The sequence below is a fragment of the Papio anubis genome, chromosome 15 (genome assembly GCF_008728515.1).
Source record: "Papio anubis isolate 15944 chromosome 15, Panubis1.0, whole genome shotgun sequence".
NCBI lineage: Eukaryota > Metazoa > Chordata > Mammalia > Primates > Cercopithecidae > Papio > Papio anubis.
The window spans coordinates 70546546-70567724 of NC_044990.1; the positions used below are offsets into that span (position 1 = coordinate 70546546).

The 21179-nt window shown below is 36.3% G+C and overlaps 1 protein-coding gene and 1 non-coding gene across 2 annotated transcripts in view; both read left to right on the forward strand.

Annotated features, from left to right (window-relative positions):
- Positions 1–21179, forward strand: part of GPC5 (glypican 5) — a 1499214-nt gene that overhangs the window by 673976 nt on the left and 804059 nt on the right. The gene's annotated exons all lie outside the window — the stretch shown is intronic.
- LOC116270620 lies at positions 19586–19711 on the forward strand. Its single transcript, XR_004178777.1, has one exon. It is a non-coding gene; the product is annotated as a U4atac minor spliceosomal RNA (small nuclear RNA).

Below are 21179 nucleotides of genomic sequence, written 5' to 3' on the forward strand. Positions count from 1 at the left end.
CATTGTTTCATTATAACATGAATGGGGGGAAAAATCAGTTCCTAGCCAGGGCCACAGTATATGTGGAGTTTGCACTTTCTCCCCAGCTGTGTGGGTTTCCGCCAGTCTCTGGTTTCCTCTCTCAGCCCAAAGATGTGCACGTTAAGTGCATCTCCTAACTAAACGTTCCCCCATCTGAGTGACTGGGGTGTGTGTGAGTGTATGCTGCAATGGAATGGTGTCCTAAACAGGGCAGGTTCCCACCTTGCACCCTGAGCTGCAGGGAATGGCTTGAGACCTGGCCACCGGAAAAGCAATAAGCAGGTTAGAAAGTGAGTGAATGCATGAATACAAACTATTGTAAAATAAAAATTCATGTAGTCTACAATAATCACACAAATGCACAAAAATAAACCAGGTAGAATGAAGGTGCCCAGTGAGCCCACCCTATTTCTCGTTTGTTTTCGAAACCTGTGGTGGGAGAAGGTGCTCCTTACAATATTCACTTTGCAAACATTTACTCCTTTAACCCTTTGCTGCTACAACTGCCATTACTCCTGATTCACCAAAAATTGGGGAAATAATTCTGCTTTTAGTAATCTTTATCGAATATATGTATTGCTTAAACCTATTTCTGTGTTTAATATTTGAAGTGTTTTGGGTCTTTATTTAGAAGTCTGGTGATGTTTCTGTGAGCAGAATTTTGCTGTAGGAACTTAACTCTTATTTATTTATTTATTTATCGAGACAAAGTTTTGCTTTTGTTACCCAGGCTGCCGTGCAATGGCACAACCTCAGCTCACTGCAACCTCCACCTCCTAGGTTCACGCAATTCTCCTGCTTCAGCCTCCCAAGTACCTGGAATTACAGGTGCCCGCCACCACACCCGGCTAATTTTTTGTATTTTTAGGAGAGACAGGGTTTCACCATGTTGACCAGGCTGGTCTCGAACTCCTGACCTCAAGTGATTCACCCTTGTCGGCCTCCCAAAGTGCTAAGATTACAGGCATGAGCCACCGCACGCAACTTTAACTCTTATTTATATCAATTAAACAGTAGTAAAATTGATTTCATCATATGTCATTTCACAAATGCAAAAAGTTGCACTTTTCAAGAACCTGTCAACAATGTTAAGTGAGGGCTTACTGTACAATCAAAATAGCAGAAAACCAGAAGAGTCTTTGAGGATAACAATTAACCCTGAAGATTGGGGAGGATGTGATCATGCACTAGTCTGCACTACATCAGGATTAATCAGAAAAGAATGTGAGGCTGACTTTAAAGCATCTCCCAACCTCACACTGACCTTGATGAACAGAAGACCCACGGCAGAAGGCTCACTTGCACAAGGTGCTTGTTTTTAACTTTTGACAAAACACTGACCAATAATTAACTCTAACCCAGGGGTGTCTCATAGGAAACCGGGCTTAAAAATAAAGTCACACTCATCCCTGACAGTCTAGAAAACTGCCCGCCCCGCTAAAGCGGTGTCCACTCAAGTGATTGTTATGAACCGAGCTGCCAGGTGTTGGAGTTGTGGATTAATACCATAAGTCTAAGTAAAAGTAATGATTACGCCTTTATTCATCCACTGCTATGGTACCAGCAAGAGGCCAGAAAGAAGGTGCTGGCTCCCACAGTGTTCCATTCTTCAACATGAAACAGCAATGGATGAAAGTGAGATGTTATCAGCACATATGGCTGGAATGGTGTCACTGCTGAAGCAGCCTTGTACAAAAGCCTTCTGTCCTTTTGTGAATCCAGGGGTCAAGACGCAGGGAGGGGGGAAGTGGCTAGGAGAGGAAAATTCTAAGTACTGAATCAGAGTGGAGAAAGTGTCTTCAAGGTTTTCCTCCTCCCTCTGATAAGGGCGTCTCTACAGAGGCACCTGGAGATGGGCACCGAATAAACAGTGCTCTGAATGAAGCGGCTGGGCTAGGTATGCAGAGGTGCACAAGAGCACGTCTGACCGGGGTCCCGAGTCCTGATGGCACCTCCCCTTAGATACTGTGATGCGCTGGTTGTGCACCAAGTCTAGTATGGGGAGGGCCACTTCCCCCCGTGCAGCCTCCAAGATAAAGCCTTTTGGTTGCCTGTCCGTGGAAATTAACAATCACATATAGGTTTTTGGCTACAAGTTGGACTTCTCAGCAGTCGAACAGAGAACCATCAAGCTGCTAGCTACTGATCCTTGACGACAGGTGGGGCAAAAAGTGTATGTGCTTGGAACCGTGACAGCACCAGGGCCTCCAAGACATATATCCAACTGCAAAGGATAAAAATCTAACTTGCTAATAGGGCTCCAGCATAAGCTTTCACCAATAAGTGGGATGTGGCAACACAGGGGTGATCCCTGAGTAACCTGGATCCCTAAGAGGTGAAAACAAATGGAAAAAAAAAAAAAAATCTGAGCAACATGTTTGAGAAGCCATACACCATAGGGAAAATAGAGTTTGCAGAACTAGTTCAGCCAAATCATTCATCAAATAAGCAAGTGACCAAGCAGAAGAAACACCGAATGAGTGAGGGGTAATCAGATTTGCTACAATGTGTTATTTTAAATGTCTAATTAAAACAATTATGAGACATGCAAAAACGGGAAAATGTGAATCATGTGGAAGAAAAAAATCAGGCAATGAAAGCTGCCATTGAAGAGGCCCATTGGTGAGCTTAGCAGACAAAGTCTTCAAAGCAGCAGCTAATTATGAATGTGTTCAAAACAGGTTCAAAGAACTAAAAGAGACATGATGGAAAGAGTAAAGGAATGTCTAGTGACAATGTCTCATCAAATACAGATTATTCGTAAAAAATAAAAATTATTAAAAAGAGCCAAATGGGAATTCTCTTGTGAAAAATAGAATAAATGGATATGAAAACTTCAGTAGATGGGCTGTACATAGATTTGGGTATACAGATGAAAGAAGCAGTGAACTTGTAAATCAATCTTTACCAACCATATAATGTAAAGAAGACAGAGAAGAAAAAACTATGAAGGAAAATGAACAGAATATCAAAGATGTGTGGGAGAACATTAATTACACAAATATACATTTAATGGGAGTTACCAAAAGGAGAAAATAGAAATAGACTGAAAAAATATTGAAGAAATAGTGGTGGAAAACAAAAGAGCACATATGATAATCACATTTATGGGTCCTTGGGAATTGTAAATTTCAAGTAAGATGAGTCAGTATTGTTGTTTGTTATTCTCCAGCCACTTTCAGATACATGGTACCAGTTATGGGATGGAGAAAGAGCTTGTTTAAACCAGGCGTGAGGCTGTGCCAAGCAAGCAGGAAAATGTGAGGGGCAAGGGAAGAAAGGGAGTATAGTATACAAGAGTGATTGTAATGGGCCAGGGAAATTGGTAAGGAGAGGATTTCTAGAGCATCAAGTGAGTGAGGAACAGGGAAAGGTGATAGTATCAATGAATTGGAGGTCTTCATGTGCCACGTAGATTTGAGGTGCCAATCAATGAGAGGTATTCATTTCATTGTTATATGTAGCTCACATAGTCAGAGTTCCCTGCAGACATTGCAGTTACTGGTTGTGACAAGGTCTGGGGTTTGCTCTTGGAAGGAGTGACTAAGGTAGATATTAGAATGGAAGAATTTAGGGAGCTAAGAATACAGGATATTGGAAAAATCATGTATATGTATACAGACATTGCCATGAGTCAGATGTTTTAATTAATAGGGTAGGAGTGAATCAGGAACCAAAACTTTTGAGGAATACATGTGAATGATCCTAGATGTGAGTAGCTGACAGCAGTAGTTTCCTTTCCAACAGATGACTGTTGCATCTTATCGGGTACATATGCAATTTGAATCTGACAACTTCATACGCTCTTTTTCTTCATTCTGTGTGCTTAAAATTTGACTTCTTCATCTGGAATAATTATCAGTGCATAACAAAATGTGTCCCCTTTGTCTTGAACCATGGAGAGTTGACAGTTACGTTTAGTTTAATCCCGTTTGCCCTCATAAGTTCCTCAGGTCCTGGCATTATTCTTCTTAGTTCTACCCTGTACAATGTTTCCTGTACCAGAAAATCTATACCTTGTCACCTATTCTTAACCTATATTTGTATTTCCATCCTGAATCATTTTAGTGACTGCACTAGCCAAATTATTTAACCGCATATAACAGACTATTCTTCATAAGAATACATCTTTCTTTAAGGAGTAAAACTAACCCACAGGTTAACTAAAATGGTTATGAAAATAAGGCCCTAAGCTGAGCTTCTAGAAACAGTCCTGTACTGAGCAGAACTGGATGGCCACACAGCATTGCCTCTACATGGATTGGGGAGCCATAGAATCAGAAGCTGTCATCATAGGTGATGTCTCAAAAACTAGTCAGGATGTTGTTTAATCTGAATGCTGGGTAGTTGCCTCTGCCAAAGCTAACGTGTGTGTTTTACTTTGCCCAGTGACTCAGTTCTGAATAGGAATCTTGCACTATGATATCTGATTGGCAAACATAAAACCTGGCAGCAAGAGTTATAGGAATTGAAGTTTTTTCTGTCCAGCTCTGGCATGCCAGAAAGGTGTTAGGGTGGATATTGAGAGTATTACACCTTATCAACCAGCTTTTAATATAATTTGAAGTATAGTAAGATGTTTCAATGCACTAACAATATTTGATCATACCAAAGACATAACCCATCCAGATATTGATGTATTTATTCCTAGTATCTTCCTAAGAGAGTTTTAATAGAAAATTTTCTTTGAATATGACTACTTCTGGCAGAAAATTAAAACCCTGGCTTTGTTCAACTTTAAAAGGTTGGTGAAAATAATTTTATCATGATCACTATCGTTAGTGTATTTATTTGGTTGATTAAATACCCCATCTTATTCCAAATAGGTTCATGTTTCTGAACCTATTTGGAAATATATAGCAAGTCAGAGTGAGAAGAAATAATCTGCTTTATTATAGATGCATAGTTGATTTAGAAAATATAGCTTGGATTTCAGAGTATGCTCGACTTTCTTTTTCCCTCCAGAGAACTTGTACCCCCCAAAATCGCTAACAGGGCAGTTGAATAACTGAATACTTCCCTGCATAAAATATAGCCTGTTCTCTTTGGTTTATTGTATGGAAAAGGCAAGATTCAAGAGTAATCTTGTGTAAAATTGTGTCGTGCTTACAGGCAAGCAATTTCCAAGACAGAGAATCAATGTGGGTATATAGAAAGAGAAAGAGGACCAATACGTGAACCTGTAAGTTTAGGACATTAACCCCGACCATGAGCAAATAGATGTCAAACTTATTATATCACTATCAGATCACTCCTACCAAAGGAAGAAGCTAAACAGTGGTAAGGAGAAGGGAGTAACTTCATTCCTAAACTTTCCCTGGGATATTTTATGGGCTTGCTAGAACACTTGGAGAGGGAGAGGATGATTTATCACACTGTCATCACCACCACCCCCATCATGATCATGATTGTCACCATCACCGTGGGCCACAAACATCGTCATTTCAAGCACTTGTAGAGCTGTCTACTATATATAGACCACTTTCATGGTACTTAAGATGCAAATGATTTTAAAAATGAAAAACTGAGGAGGATTTATAATTAATGTCACTAGAGAAGATGTATTGTTGGAAAGAATAAAATGTGAGGGGGGGCCAGGAAGTGATACACAAGAACTATGGCAACTGAGATAATAAAAGAAGGCTTCACAGGGGTAGACCATATTTGGGTCTTGGGATAAATATTGATGCTCAGAGTATATTCCTAGTGCAGATATGGGGGATGAGAAAAAAAAATAATTTACCACATTCCAGAGGCTATGAATATTCAGTTTAAAATGTCACCAATGTCTGAAACCCCGTCTCTACTAAAAATACAAAATAATTAGCTGAGCATGGCGGCATGCGCCTGTAATCCCAGCTACTCGGGAGGCTGAGGCAGGAAAATGGCTTGAACCCAGGAGGTGGAGGTTGCAGTGACCTAAGATCACGCCACTGCACTCCACACTCCAGCCTGAGTGACAGAGACCCCATCTAAAAAAAAAAAAAAAAAAATCACTAATGTCTCAAGAAATAAGCTTGATCTTTAATGAAAGAAAAATCACTATTACCTACTTATGAGTATAACAATAGATGATTAAATTTCCTAAAGTCTCTTCTTTAAATCTAGTTTTCTTTATACCATTATGTTCTTCTAAAAATATTTCATCTATCTCTTACAAGTTCAAGAAAGAACTTTTGTTCAAAATGAATGTCATCTCGTTTTTATATTCTCCAAGCAAACCCTTCCATCCAAAGTCCTTACACTGAATGCTTATTTTCTTCCGCATGTTATCTTTTGAAAACTAAGAATCATGTTAGGAGTTTCAACTGGACACTATATCAAGTTTTATAATTCTAGGCAGTCCTGAGGATCAAAAGATTATTCCACCAAAGGAAACAAATGTTCTTATTTCTAATTGGGTCTTCTTTCAAGTGAATACTGATTTCCAGAAGGAAAATTCATTTTTATTTCACTGTCCCCCCCAAAACCTTTATCTTCTTACCTTGGTTAAGAGTCCTTCCAATATTCTTCTGATTAGTCACACAGTTCTGCATCTTATTAGAAAATCTTACAAGTGTAAAGAGGTTCTGCTTCTCAAGTACTTGTAAATAAACCATGGAGTTAATGAAGATGGAATTTTACATCATTGGAAAGAAAGGACAAAAACACACTTGTATCTTACCTCTGAGCAGCAAATGGCAGCATGCAGACTTCTGTCTTTATAAGGCATTTGTGTATATTTTTGCATGGATTTTCTTAAATGCCTATATGATACCACTGAATGTTTTAAAATCACTAATGTTTTTATAAACCAATTACAAGTAATATTCAAAAGCACTTTTGAGGTCCATTCTTGCCTCATTAAATGCAGTAGATTTAAGTGATTTCACAGAATTTGTTTTATTTTTCCTCTCTAGCACAGAGAATTCAATTTTCAAATAAGAACACACAGTGATACCATAGATGTGTGCAATATTTCCTCTTTCCTCTTACCTTTACTTTTGTCTATTTAGGGACCGTGGTTTGATATGAATCCAGAATGAAGGGAAAGAAAAGAAACCCATGCTAATAATTACGGTTACAGCAAGATTAGTTTACATCATCCCTGATCATTTTCTTTTTTCATAACAAAATAGATTGCAAAAACAGCATTAATTAAATCATCTTAGATCTGAATTCTCAGTTGGATAGCATGAAAACACAGACCAACACCAAGGAGTTCGATTCCAGTAATGAAAAATGTACCCAGAATATGAATGACAAATGTCTTCCTCCATCAATTTTTTCTCATTCCTATTGACTTTCTTTTTATGCCATATATATGTAATATATATGTATTTTTTTCCTTATTTCTGTGATCATCCAGTAAGCCTTGTATCTTCCATATATTCTGACACATAATATGATTACTTTTATCATTATTATTATTATCGCAGTTACTTCTAACCTTTATAAAGCTAGCGAGTCAATGAAGGGCATGTGTTGCATATATAGGTATTATTTTGCAGTAGTTTTATTTTAAACCCTCTAACTCATATTTAAACTAGTATGTTTCATTTCTGGTTAATATTTGTTCAGCAAACATTAAGAAATGAGGTATTTCCTGTAATTCCAGAACTTTGGGAGGCCAAGGCAGGAGGATCATGAGGTCAGGTGATTGAGACCATCCTGGCTAACATGGTGAAACTCCGTCTCTACTAAAACAAACAAACAAACAAACAAAAAACAATTAGCCAGTCATGGTGGCACGCACCTGCAATCCCAGCTACTCAGGAGGCTGAGGCAGGAGAATCACTTGAACCTGGAAGGTGGAGGTTGGAGTGAGCCAAGAGCGCGCCACTGCACTGCAGTCTAGGCAACAGAGCAAGACTCTATCTCAGAAAAGAAAAAAAAAAGAGGTATTATATTAATTATTTGGAATATAATAGTTCAACTTATAGTCTAGAAACACAGTTGTATATAGTGAAAACCTTAGATGAAAGATAACATTATACTACAAAAATAAAGACATGAAGCCAAATAATCAAGGTTCAGCCTTCTTCTTCCCATATTTATTGCTTAAATAATAAAACTCATCTGACAGATTTGTGGTAATTACTGAATTATATGTAATATCATTTTCGTATTACATATAATCATGTATAATATGTTATGCATATGACATTGTAGTATAGATTATGTATATGTAATTATATAAATTTATTTTATATTACATATATTTTATTATATTAACTTCATATTCAAAATTGAGAGTTGGCTATGCTGTATTACAATTCTTGGGTGTTTATAACAATCTTTTGATACATCCCACCAAATACTGCAGATGAATTAAAACAATAACAGGTTGGAGGGCAGAGTTTTATTGTGAGAACATAGAAAGTCAGCCAGGAGGATGAAGAGGCTTCTTGCATGCTAGGATTGTCTCCAGGAACATCTCTGCAGAAAGCCAGCACATCCATTGCTAATATATTTTGTGTAAGTTTTAAAAACTCGTAGTGGTCATTTTTACATGGCAGAGTTTCCATTCAGTACGCTGACTTCTGTGATCCTTATACCAATCATCCATGAACTTTCCAGTGTTGACTCTTTTAAACATTTAATTTCACATTGTTAATAGATTGCCTGAACAAATGTTTAGCAATTTTTAAATGTGTTTTATCAGATCGTCTTTCATATATGACACCAAGCTGTCACAAGGGTTTTTTCTCAATTTCATGAAGTTGACCAATGGCTTGTTTATAATGTTGACCAAATAATAATCAGAAATTCCCTATATGTTTCTGGTCCTTAACATTTTTTCCTTAACAAGAAGACACAACAACTCATTGTTAAAATAATCATGATTTCAGTTGAAACATGGCTTATTTGGAATAGAGTTATTTATTTATTTATTTATTTACTTACTTATTTTCTGAGAGGAGTCTCGCTCTATGGCCCAGGCTGGAGTGCAGTGGTGCGATCTCGGCTCACTGCAAGCTCGGCCTCCTGGGTTCACGCCATTCTCCTCCCTCAGCCTCCCGAGTAGCTGGGACTACAGGCGACCGCCACCACGCTTGGCTAATTTTTTTTTTTTTTTTTTTTTTTTTTGTATTTTTAGTAGAGAGGGGTTTCACCGTGTTAGCCAGGATCGTCTGGATCTCCTGCCCTCGTGATCTGCCTGCCTCGGCCTCCCAAAGTGCTGGGATTACAGGCATGAGCCACTGCACCTGGCTGGAATAGATTTATTTTATATAAGTAAGATGAATTTTCTATCTGTTTTTATCTAAGCATGTCAAATGAAAGAGGCCATATGGATTTTAAGTAAATTTGGACAGAAATTTTGGTATAGTCTAAAATATATGGGCCACAGAAAAGTCATGGAGGGATACCTTATTAATAATCAATGACTTCAAGAGCAACTAAAATGAACACTGATTTTCACCTAACTTGACAGAGTGTAATTGGGATAATCTGATCAAAAATATATACCTAATATATAGCTGATTAAATATATCTAAATTAGTAACTCCTTGTTATTCTACCCAAGTCATTTTCTATTTAAATGGCTTCATTTTTGCTCTTAGTACATATCACTATCTGACCTTATATATATTTTTAACTTTCCTTGAATCCCCAAAGTCAGGAACAGAGCCTAGTATTTAATATGCATTAGATCAACATTTATTGAATAAATAAATACAGGGAGACAGTAAAACAGGCATTGGTAAAAATCTGAGCTCCAGATAAAAAGACACTAGGAAAGCAGAAATTATAGATGTTTATGTACCATTGAGCTTCTTTGCGTATTATCAATTCTGCTTAGTTTTTTTCTTGGGGAATTATTCATATTGATGATTAATTGTTCCTTTACAATAGGCAGGGTGGGAAAGATACTCTAAAATGCTTCAGACTATTAGTATTATGCAAATTAATATTTTATAATGTTTTAATCATTTAATTGTCTCTGCACCTATTGAATATAGCAGAAATTATAATTTGGGATGCTAGATGAAATTAGATTGCAATGTTAACTAACTTAATTGTATTATGACCAAAAAATGCATAAAATGGCAGCCAGACTCTATTTTTTATGATGAAAGCGAAGAGGAAATGAAGGAATCTAAAAATGTGATTTTTTTAAAGCTACAAAATAGTATGTCTGGAAAATTTTAAAAGCAAATTCAAAAGTAGCTTGCATTTTTGATACAAATTGTCTATGATAAGCTCTAAGTGGAAAGGAGAAAAAGCTGGCTGGAAACTCTTCATAAGCAGAAAACTTGTCTTCCTGGGTCATGGAAAATGATAGAAAAAAGACAAAAGATATTTAAATAATGAAATAACTAAGAAAGAAACACTGGGTACCCAATGAAGACCTGATTCTAAGAGAAAATGAGGAGAGTGTATTCATATGTCCGTATTTACAATCTTTGGGATTTCTTAGCACATGGTACTTCGTTCCAATGATTAAGTAGAGTTCATCCTCATGATATTCAGAGATTGTTTTAGGCAAAACATATTTGAATTGTAACAACATACGTAATTTTGTTTTGTTTTGTTTTGTCTTGGGATAAGACATTTTAAAGCCTAGCTCTTCTGTATTTTAAAAAAAGCAATAAGGAATAGCATATCCAGGCAATTTCAGACCTTACCTATCAGAGGGTGGCTTTCACAGAGTGGTTATATGGGGATTATCTACTTTTGGAGGAATGTAATACAGACACTCAATTTGGTAAGAGGCAAAAGGAGGGAGAAATCTTGAGTCTGAACATGCAAAAAGATGTTGAGATTTGTTTGAGATCAGTGCCAAGTCCCTGAGTCCAGTAGGCAGAATGAGAGTAGTAATGTGTCTGGAGACAGCAGTGGGAAGACAGGAGCAAAGATAAGCTATTTTACCATATAATCTTTAGAAAATAAGACATTTCACATAAACAATTTTTACAATGTATAATTTGAAACCTCAAATAGGCGTTTTTCCTGATGTGTAAAGTTGAGTCTGTATAATAGAATTTGATCATTTCTTCGCAAATTGGGGCATCATTTTTCAATCTGCTTTTTACAAACCGCAGTGTTCCAAAAGATATTAATAGATCATCCTAAGAAAACGTAGCTTCAAGGTGAAATGGCTTGAAGACATATTGCACATGCCATTTTTCTCTTGGAGTAGAGCAATGCTTAATTGGACTCTCCGAAGTATGGCAGAAAGGAAATTTGCTGCACTTTATTTAACTTAATATTTTAAAAATATATTTGATTATAACCCTCAATTTTTGTGGAACACATTTTGGAAGATATTAATTTTATAAGGAGTACAGTTTGAGAGATGACTTTAAAAGCATCATTATTAATAATTGCCTATTGCAGTGCCTCCCAAACTTTATTATGCATATGACTCTTTCAGGGAACCAGCTAAAACGCACATTGGGATTCAGTGTTTGTCTGAGGAGGAGAGGAGAGACTGTATTTCTTTTTTCTTTTTCTTTTTCTTTTTGAGACGGAGTCTCGCTCTGTCGCCAGGCTGGAGTGCAGTGGCACCATCTCGGCTCACTTCAACCTCCACCTCCCGGGTTCAAGTGATTCTTCTGCCTCAGCCTCCTGAGTAGCTGGGACTACAGGCGTGCACCACCATGCCCAGCCAATTTTTGTATTTTTAGTAGAGACAAGGTTTCGCCATCTTGGCCAGAATGGTCTCGATCTCTTGACCTTGTGATCCATCTGCCTCGGCCTCCCGAAGGGCTGGGATTACAGGCCTGAGCCACTGCACCTGGATGAGACTGCATTTCTAACCAGTTCCCATGTGATGCATAGGCTGCTGGTCTGGAACCCACACCTTGAGCTGACCAGCTCTGTTTCATTTTAACTGGTCAGTATCACAGAGATGATTGAGATTTAAATAGATATACATTTTGACATCAGTAGGTTCAGCTGTTTAGGCTGATAGTGTGAAACACATCATTACAGTGGAAATCTACTTCAGCTTTGCCTGGCGTCAGGCTAACAAAGTCAAGGTAAGACAAAAGCCAGAGTCCCCCTCATATACAAATTAACAACAAGAGTGAGAGAAGAAGAATCTGTTCCGCAACTTCTGGACCACCCTCTAGACCAGACGTATGAAGTGGTCAGATGTGGAAAGAGAACATTGATGACAGGACTTTTTTTTTTTTAGAGAGCTGATGCATCAGTCCCTAGTTTTTTTTTGAGGTAGGAGTAAGGGAAAGCTCTTATGTTTCCAAACCAAGTGATAGCAAATAAAATGCAAACGATCAATTTTGAAATATATTCCCTGAGGGTGGGAGACACAGAGGGCTTGTGCCACACTCATTCTTGGGAACACTAAAACAGAATGTGTATTAGGTCTGATCCATGCTTGGACTTATGCATAAGTGACATCCGATTAAAATTGGCCTGCACTGCTGAAATCTATTAGTGTTAGAGATATGTGAGTATCTCCCATAGACCTGTCATGGAATGCATGGGAGAGAAAACCAAACAAAACTGCTTTGGGTTATGTCCACTAAGGTTGCCTGTAGGACAAACAGCCATCTGTAGAAAGAGTCGAGTTATACAGCAAAGATTCCTAGAGATGAGGAAGTTGCAAATGACACCCCAAAGGGACACAGTTGGCTCCACCTGAGTCAAGGGATCTGCAGGAAGAAAGGACCCTGTAGGAGCCCTCAAGGGTCCCGAAAGGTGAAAGATACCACCTTCTCCCCTAAAAGTCCCCTTCTAGGTTTCCAGCTTAAAGCAGGTCCAGGAGAGGAAACAGAGCTTTACTGTAAATCAGGTTTGTTTGTTTTTATTATGATGATCTTGGACTGGACTACTGACTTCTGAATTTAAATTTGAACTGTACTTAAATTTAAACTTGTACTTGAAATGACTGTAGGACTCAATTACCTAAAACTGAATAGAGCAGCCATGGTTGTTTCCCAGTCCATTCAAGAACATGTGAAAATGAGGCCTGCTGAATAAAGTTTCAATTCAGGAGTGGTGGAAGAGGACACTAAATTGTATTTTGTTTATGTTAGGGGTAAGGCAGGTTCAGCACATCAGTCATGGAAGATTCATACATATCAGTTATCTACCACTGACGTCAAAGGTCACCTCTCTCTGTGGCCAGTGTCTCTGCTCTTCTCCTTTCATCTGCTATTTCTAGTCAACAGAGGGCCTGAGCACAAATGTTCAGCCCGTGAAGGTGCTGAGCCGAGGCAAGAAGGACTCTTCTTCCTTGCATAAAACATTGGAATTTCAACCCAGAGAATGTACCTTTGTCTACAACATTTTTTATTTCCTTTTTTCTCTTTCTTCTTTTTAGATTTTGGTTTGGGTCATCTTTCTTTCTCTTCCTATTATTTGTTTTTTGAAATGTTACTTATATTGTTTTATTATTATTTGTGAAAGTTTTATATACACATATCTGAAAATATGTACAAAATACATTGCTATACATTAATGTATAGCAATAAAGAAGTTGCATATTACTTTGACATTTATTCATTGCCTTATGGAATTAAAGAATAGATTTTATGGCCGGGCACAATGGCTCATGCCTGTAATCCCAGCACTTTGGGAGGCCGAGGCGAGTGGATCACCTGAGATCAGGAATTTGAGACCAGCCTGACCAACCTGGTGAAACCCTGTCTCTACTAAAACACAAAAAAAATTAACTGGTCGTAGGGGGAGGCACCTGTAATCCCAGCTCCTCAGGAGGTTGAGGCAGGAGAATCACTTGAACCCAGGAGGCGGAGATGGCAGTGAGCTGAGATCGTGCCATTGCACTCCAGCCTGGGCAAGAAGAGTGAAACTCTGTCTCAAAATAAATAAATAAATAAATAAATAAATAAATAAATAAATAAATAAATAAAATAGATTTCACTTATAGAGGGAGGAATGGAGGAGACAATATAATAGACATCTTAAATATAATAAATTACTTTGGAGGTGTGTGTGTAGACTCTGATTCAAATGCTGAATGAATTCTGACTTTGTTTATTAAGCGCGCACACACACACAATAAACAGAGATACAGGACAAAGACATACTTTTGATTCTTCTAAAAAAAAAAGTTATATTCTTGTTTTTCATAGTCTGACAAAAGACAAGGCGGCTTTTGCCTCTGGAACTCTCACTTCTTCATGACTTGAAACAGTGTGCTTTCTTTCTGGTTACCCTTAATATCAGCAATCATTTATGATCATTTACTGTGAATCAGAAATTGTGGTGAGTATTTTATGTATATTAATTTACTTAGAACTCATGCCTCCCAAATTGCTGATGCAGGCATTTTAAATTGCAATTTATATGAACAAAATGAAGCTTACAGGATGTCAATGAGCCCAAGTTATAACCCACATTATAGAGACTAGTGAAACCAGACTTTGAACCTGATGAGTTACACAACAAGACCTGCACACTTGACAAAGTAGAATATAAATATTTGCTATCTGCAAGGAGTTGACATTGTCCGACAACTGAAACATAATTTTTGTGAGGCTGTTTTTCTTTATTTGCAGTACTATTGCAAAGATGATGCTGCAGTTCTTCCCTTGCCAGTTATTTACAATACTGATATTTAACATCACCTCAAGAGATAACATTAAACTATACAAAATCCCCAGGATTAAAGGAAAATATGCTTTGACTATATTTCTAATTCTTTTTAGAGAATAAAAATGTGAACTATTCTGAGTTTTATGGGTATCCCATATATGTACATAAAGTTAATTCTCTGTCTCAAGAGTAACATAGATATAAAAAGGCCAATTACAATTTTATGAATAGGAAATATAAGATCTGGGGATTTGATTTCTCTATTGTTGTATTCTAAATAACAGCACTATTTCTAGGGAATACTTACATCCTTCCTGACACAGAACAACTAGCAACTTTCATTAGAGAAAAGTCAAACCAGATGCAGTGTGAGTCCCTATATGTTGCAAGTAATGTTAAAATAGATTCCAAACTGGTGTCTTGTTTTGATGAAAACTCTGAAGACAATTTGGAGGCTGTTTGTCAGACTCTAGAGACTGAGGCACAGATGGAGTTCTGAATTAAGTGACTTTGTATTTTGAGATTTGAAATGAGCTCTAGTCCCAACTGTATATTTCAGTGATTATGGGCTAATTGCATGTGGTAATTGATTATTAAAGGATTTATACCCTTAAATTTTTAAGGTTTATGAATTATAAATTCAAAATTGCTAATAAAATTCAAGATGTAAACTTTATCTCTAGGTTAATTTATGTAGAATTGTGTGAACCATGTTTTGCTTTGTTTGGTAACACAATATTCTTCTTTTGAGGATTTTCTATAAAGCCAAATAGAAGTCCTTGAAATCTCAAAAGTTTAAATGTTTTAATTTTTCTAATATGTAAAGCAACAATATTTACTGCCTATTTTCCAATCATATCAAACAATTTTGAGTTGAAATGCTTGTTTCCTTCTAATACGGAAATAACCCTGAATTTATAAACTAAATACCTTGCATGTCTTTTGCATAAATTAAAATAAAGTAAGTATATTTAATTTATCATTGGGTGTTCGTGTATATTTCCAAAATCTTAAAGTAGATTACATAATATGTTTCAGAAAGGAATTATGTATCTGCGAGGCATCATTTTCAAAGCATCATTTGCATGCCTTCAATCAATATTATTAAAAATCAGAGTATTTCTGAATCCCAGATGCAATACTTTAATAGCCTTATTGTAGTTCACTGTTTTTACTGTACCATTAGTTTAAATTTTTTCTAAACGATTTATTAATTTATGTTAGCTATCATTAAAAATAATTATAAACTTATTTTAAATGTTTAGTACTTTGTTTCCTGTTGCTCCCATACCCAACTACTACAAATTTAGTGGTTTAATATGTTATCTTATAGTTCTGCGGGTCAGAAGTCTGAAATGGATCTTAATGGGGCTAAAATGAAACGTTGTGTTCCTTCTATAGGCTCCAGAATCTCTTCCCTTTCTTTTTCAGCTGCTAGTAACTGCCTGCTTTCCTTGGCTGCTGCCCTCATCATTCTGAACTCTGTTTCCATCATGTCAACCCCTTCTCCTTTATACTTTTGCATTTTTCTTTCATTTATGAAGACCTCTGGGATTATATTGGGCCCACCCTGATAATCCAGGTTAATCTCCTCATCTCAAAATCCTCAGTTTAATCACAACCACAAAGGCCCTTTTGCCATGTGAGGTAACATAGTCACAGGTTTTGGAGATTCGAATGTGAAAATCTTCGGGAGAGGGGAGCATGAATCTGTTTACCACAATCGTGGTTTGTTTGTTTGTTTTTTTTCCATTTATATCATTTGTAGTATAAATTTTTACCTGTACATTTAGAAGAAAATATTCTGTACTAAGGGTAATGAGAATTAATATTTTCTTGAATGTCTTTTTTTTTCTGTAACTACATCACACTAACATATTTTTTAAATGGGAAATAAAAGGTAGTGATCCAATGCCATACTAATTAAATTGGAATAATCGCGTGTGTACATATTAGGTTGTTTGTTTGCTTATTTGTTTCATTTTTGTAGGTTTATATAGTTGTCAAGATATAAAGGAAAGCAATATAATATACTACATTATTTTTCTAAAATAATGACACTGTTATCAAGTTGATATCCTCTCTCCAACCCAGATAAGGAGGAAAATATCGATTCAAATATCATAAAACAGTCTCTAGTTTGATTAACCTCAGTTGCCTAATAGAAACAGATGTATTTGCCAAACACCCTGTGAAGACCTCTTACTCCCTCCTGTAATTGATTAAAAATTGACCATTAGTTCTTTCCCATGCCTCTCATTGAGAGGTGGGGTCCATTGCCCCTTCCCTGGAATCTCAACTGGTTTATGACTGGCTTTTTCAACTAAAATGGAGTGGAATAGAAATGATGCCAATTGATTCCATGTCTGGATGGCAATAGATTTGTTACTTCCTCTTTCTCCCTCATGGAGGCCATCTACCACGTAAGCAGTCCAATTCTTTTGACATCTCCAGAAAGAGAGGAAGCTCAAGGTAGCCAAACTGAGAGAGGCCATATAAAGTGAAGAAATGTGGAGAAAAAAAAAAAAGAATTCTTAAAGCTCCCAGCCTAAAACACACCAGAATACCAAATCCAACTAAGCCTTGCCCGAATTCCTGCAGAATCAAGAAAAACTAAAATGGTTGTTGTTTAAAATCACTAAGTTTAGGGGTAACTTGTTACTCAGCAGTGGATAAGGAAATACTCTTTCTCTCTTTAGTACATTTAATTTAGTAATGTGCTCCAAGCCTCTTGCTTTTTCGTGATGCATCCAGAAGTAGATTTCAATTTTTTTTAATCTATTTTGAAATGTCAATATGATACAGCATCTCCCTATGGCACAGGGCTATTTCTGTATCTAGACATGTATCTCATCATAGCCTGTGGAAAGCTCTAAGTTGGTTTGTTTGACATGGATCCAGGATGATGGTATAATGGTTTGAATTTTATTTTTTATTTGGAGGCTAATAGTACCCTTACAAGATACGAAATACGATTGAAGACTTAGAGCTCCCAATAACAACCTTTGTATTTTTAAAACAAATTTTGTACTCTTTATATCTAACCTCTAAAGTAGACCGTTTCATTGGGGTACAGAAAAAAAGAGAGGAAAAAAAAGCATTGTATAGCTGTCTCATTCCTTTCCTACACCTCTGAAATAGCAGGTTAGTTCTGGATGGAGGCCTATAGTCTCCTAGGTCCTTTTGAGAGGTGAAAATGGAAGACACGATTGAATGGGATCTCACTGACTCCATCCCAGTCATCTGACTATGAATTCCAGAGACACACAAAGAAGATTGAATTTCACTTCAGTCCTCTGGGATGATTAGAAGACAACCACTATTGTGGTTCCAACAGCTAAATTAACAGAGGGTCTTTAGATTTTTTTTAAATTTAGTTTTAATTTTTATTTATTTTTTAGAGATAGTCTCACTGTGTTGCCCATGCTGGTCTTGAATTTCTAATCTCAAGCAATCCACTTGCCTTGGCCTCCCGTAGTGGTGGAATTAGAAGTGTAAGCCACTGAGCATGGCCAGAATTTTTTAAAATTAATAAACTTTATTTTAGTAGCATTTTTAGTTTGAGAGCAAAATTGTGTGGAACATACAGAGAGTTTCCATACAGCCCATCCCTGCACATGCACAACCTTGCCCACTATCAACATCCCACACCACAGTGGTACTATTTTTTAACCAATATTTACATTTTAAATCTATGTTGACTCACTGTTATCAAAGTCTGTAGTTTACATTAGAATTGGGTATTTATTTACTTACTTATTTTTTTTTTTTGAGATGGAGTCTTGCGCTGTCACCCAGGCTGGAGTGCAGTGGTGCAATCTTAGCTCATTGCAACCACCATCTCCTGGGTTCAAGCAATTCTCCCTGCCTCAGCCTCCCGAGTAGCTGGGATTACAGGTGCCCACCACCACACCCGGCTAATTTTTGAATTTTTAGTAGAGACGGGGTTTTGCCAGGTTGCCCAGGCTGGTCTTGAGCTCCTGACCTCAGGTGATCCACCCTCCTCGGCCTCCCAAAGTGCTGGGATTACTGGCGTGAGCCACCGCACTCAGCCAGAATTGGGTCTTTAGATTTATTTCCTTACACAAAGATTGGAGCAAATGTTAAGGTTTTCTTTCATCCCAATTAGACAACCATTGACTCTGAGCCTTTGCAATTGTTTTGCACTGTATCATGTTTTTCTTTCTTACTTCTCTTAATTTTTGCTCGTAAAAAACTTGAATTGCCTTGCTCTCTTCTCATAAAACTGTACATTTTATCTAAGAAGACTTGACCATTAGGATATGTGGTTGTTACTGAACTGTACTGTATCCTGCTTTTTCCTGTGCAGATTTAGGGAGTAATCACAGAGGGGTTATTTATTAATTGGCTGCAGCTGCTCAGAATATGTTCATATCTATATCATCTTAAAATGTCTAAGATGAGAAGACCACAAATAGTCTCAACAATGCGGCACACATCTGGAGGGTAACTACCTATTAGATAGAAGTAACAAATTTTCTCATGCACCTTATAAATTTGCACAAATAAACTAAAAGATTCAGAGTCATTGCAGAAAGATCATCTGTGCTGTTAGCACATGGCCAAGAAATAGATATTCATTGTTGAATATCAATGAATATATATCAGTATCAATCTTGCTCCCCAAGGGCAACCACTATTTATGTTGAAGACATACATATAGCCATCTCTTCCTATATATATATCTATACCCTATAATTATTTTATATAAAATAGAATATACTAGATATGCTTTTGTGTATAATCTTTTAAATTCACTCAATAGTATATGATTGAGATCATTCCATGTCAATATATGATGTCATTTATAATGACTGTAGGATAGTTTTCCTTTATAAGTATGTACCCTTATTTATTTAGCCAAGATTGACTTTTAAAATGTTTCTGTATTTCATTACTATAAATAATATTTAGAAAACATCATCCTAGTTGTGATTTGTTTACCACTGCAGCAAATATAAAATATTTTCTTAGCTGGGAGACTCACTTTTGCATAGAGGTATAAGTATTTTTTAGGTGAAATTCACATAAGTTAACCATCCTTTCCTTGGGATTGCGCTACTGTCCAATGAGTGCATAATGAGGGCTGTACTGCTAATGCCCACACAACATGCCTGCATCAACTAGGGCTTTGCTTTACCTTGGTGCAATTATTTAAAAAAATAAAAAAAACTTTAAAAAATATTATTAAAGTTCACATAAGTTGCTCATTTTATAAAAAGGAGTTTATCATATTTAAGTTGGATTTCATTATTTTATTAATATTACAAATACATTTGATATAGAGTGTTGATATGATTTTTTCAGGTCTAATGTGTATTCTTCATTTTTGTTATTTATTGCTCTTTAAAAGCATCAAAGTCTTATACAATGAAGCTTGCAGTAGTACAATGAGAAAATGGATGGAATTTATGTAAATATAAATACACGAATTATTGATTAAAATGTAGTTATTGTAGTAATAGTAGATGCCTTTTGTATTGAATATAATTCATTCTGCATTTGAAATTTGAAATAAAAATTAAAAATATTTTAACTAATCCTAAAATCATTTCATTTATTTTTCCTCATATAACCATACACAGTATAAAAATTAAGGATTTTTAAAAATTTGATTTCCCATTATTTCACGTTTTTGCCTCCTGATAATCTAAGAGGAACCTCAGAGAAACATATGTTGGTATTCTTCTAAAATCTCTTTAAGCATAAGTTATTTAGGGTTCTCATCAACAGAAACACAAGATGTAGAATTCTCAGAATTCTTTCTTATTTGATAATGACACAGAAAACAAAAGACATATATAAAAATAACTTGCTAATATGGCTATGAAATAGCTATCCAGGATAGTAGATCTATTTAGTTTTATTGTGAATGAACAGAAGTCATTGCATATTGAATAAAAAGGTGAACTGTAATTACATACAATGCTTGTCAAATTGCTATTGTCAATTTTAAAGAAGGAATTACAATTTGAGAATAGAAATTATTAAAGAAAACAGAAAGAGATGTCATTACCTTAATACAGCCTAAATTGTCACCAACCCTACTTAATTATTCAGCATATTCTGAAAACCTTTAGGAAATCCATCATATTTAGCCTGTTCTTTGCAGCTATCCATAGGCAATAGAAGCAAACCACAAACTCAAGGCTAATTGTGTTTAAATTCTAAGACATTTACTGCAAAACATTAAAGACACATCAATTCCTCCCCAGGAATTACTTCTGGATTTGGAGTATGGTGGTTTATATAGACCCCTCTTTGTAAACTGCTTGCTGTTAAGATAATACATACCACTTTATCGTCAATAGAAAATGGCAGAACCTATTGCTTTAGGGATAGGTTTTCTCTTGGAAATGAATGGCAAATCACAATTATATAAACCAAGAGATGACATAATATATCTATAGGTTGCATAATAATAATCATGGCAAGAGAAACCTATTGCATTTTCAAGATTAGAGATAATTGGTTTTGCAGAGTGCAAGAAATCAATTTTGAAAATGCCAAGTCAAATCAGGTGTGCTATGCTATTAACTAGTATGTGGTTTACAACAAAACCAGAAATTGAGTTAGAGAATTTGTTTTAGACAGCTTTATTTGCAAAGCACATGAAAATGCTAAGAAAT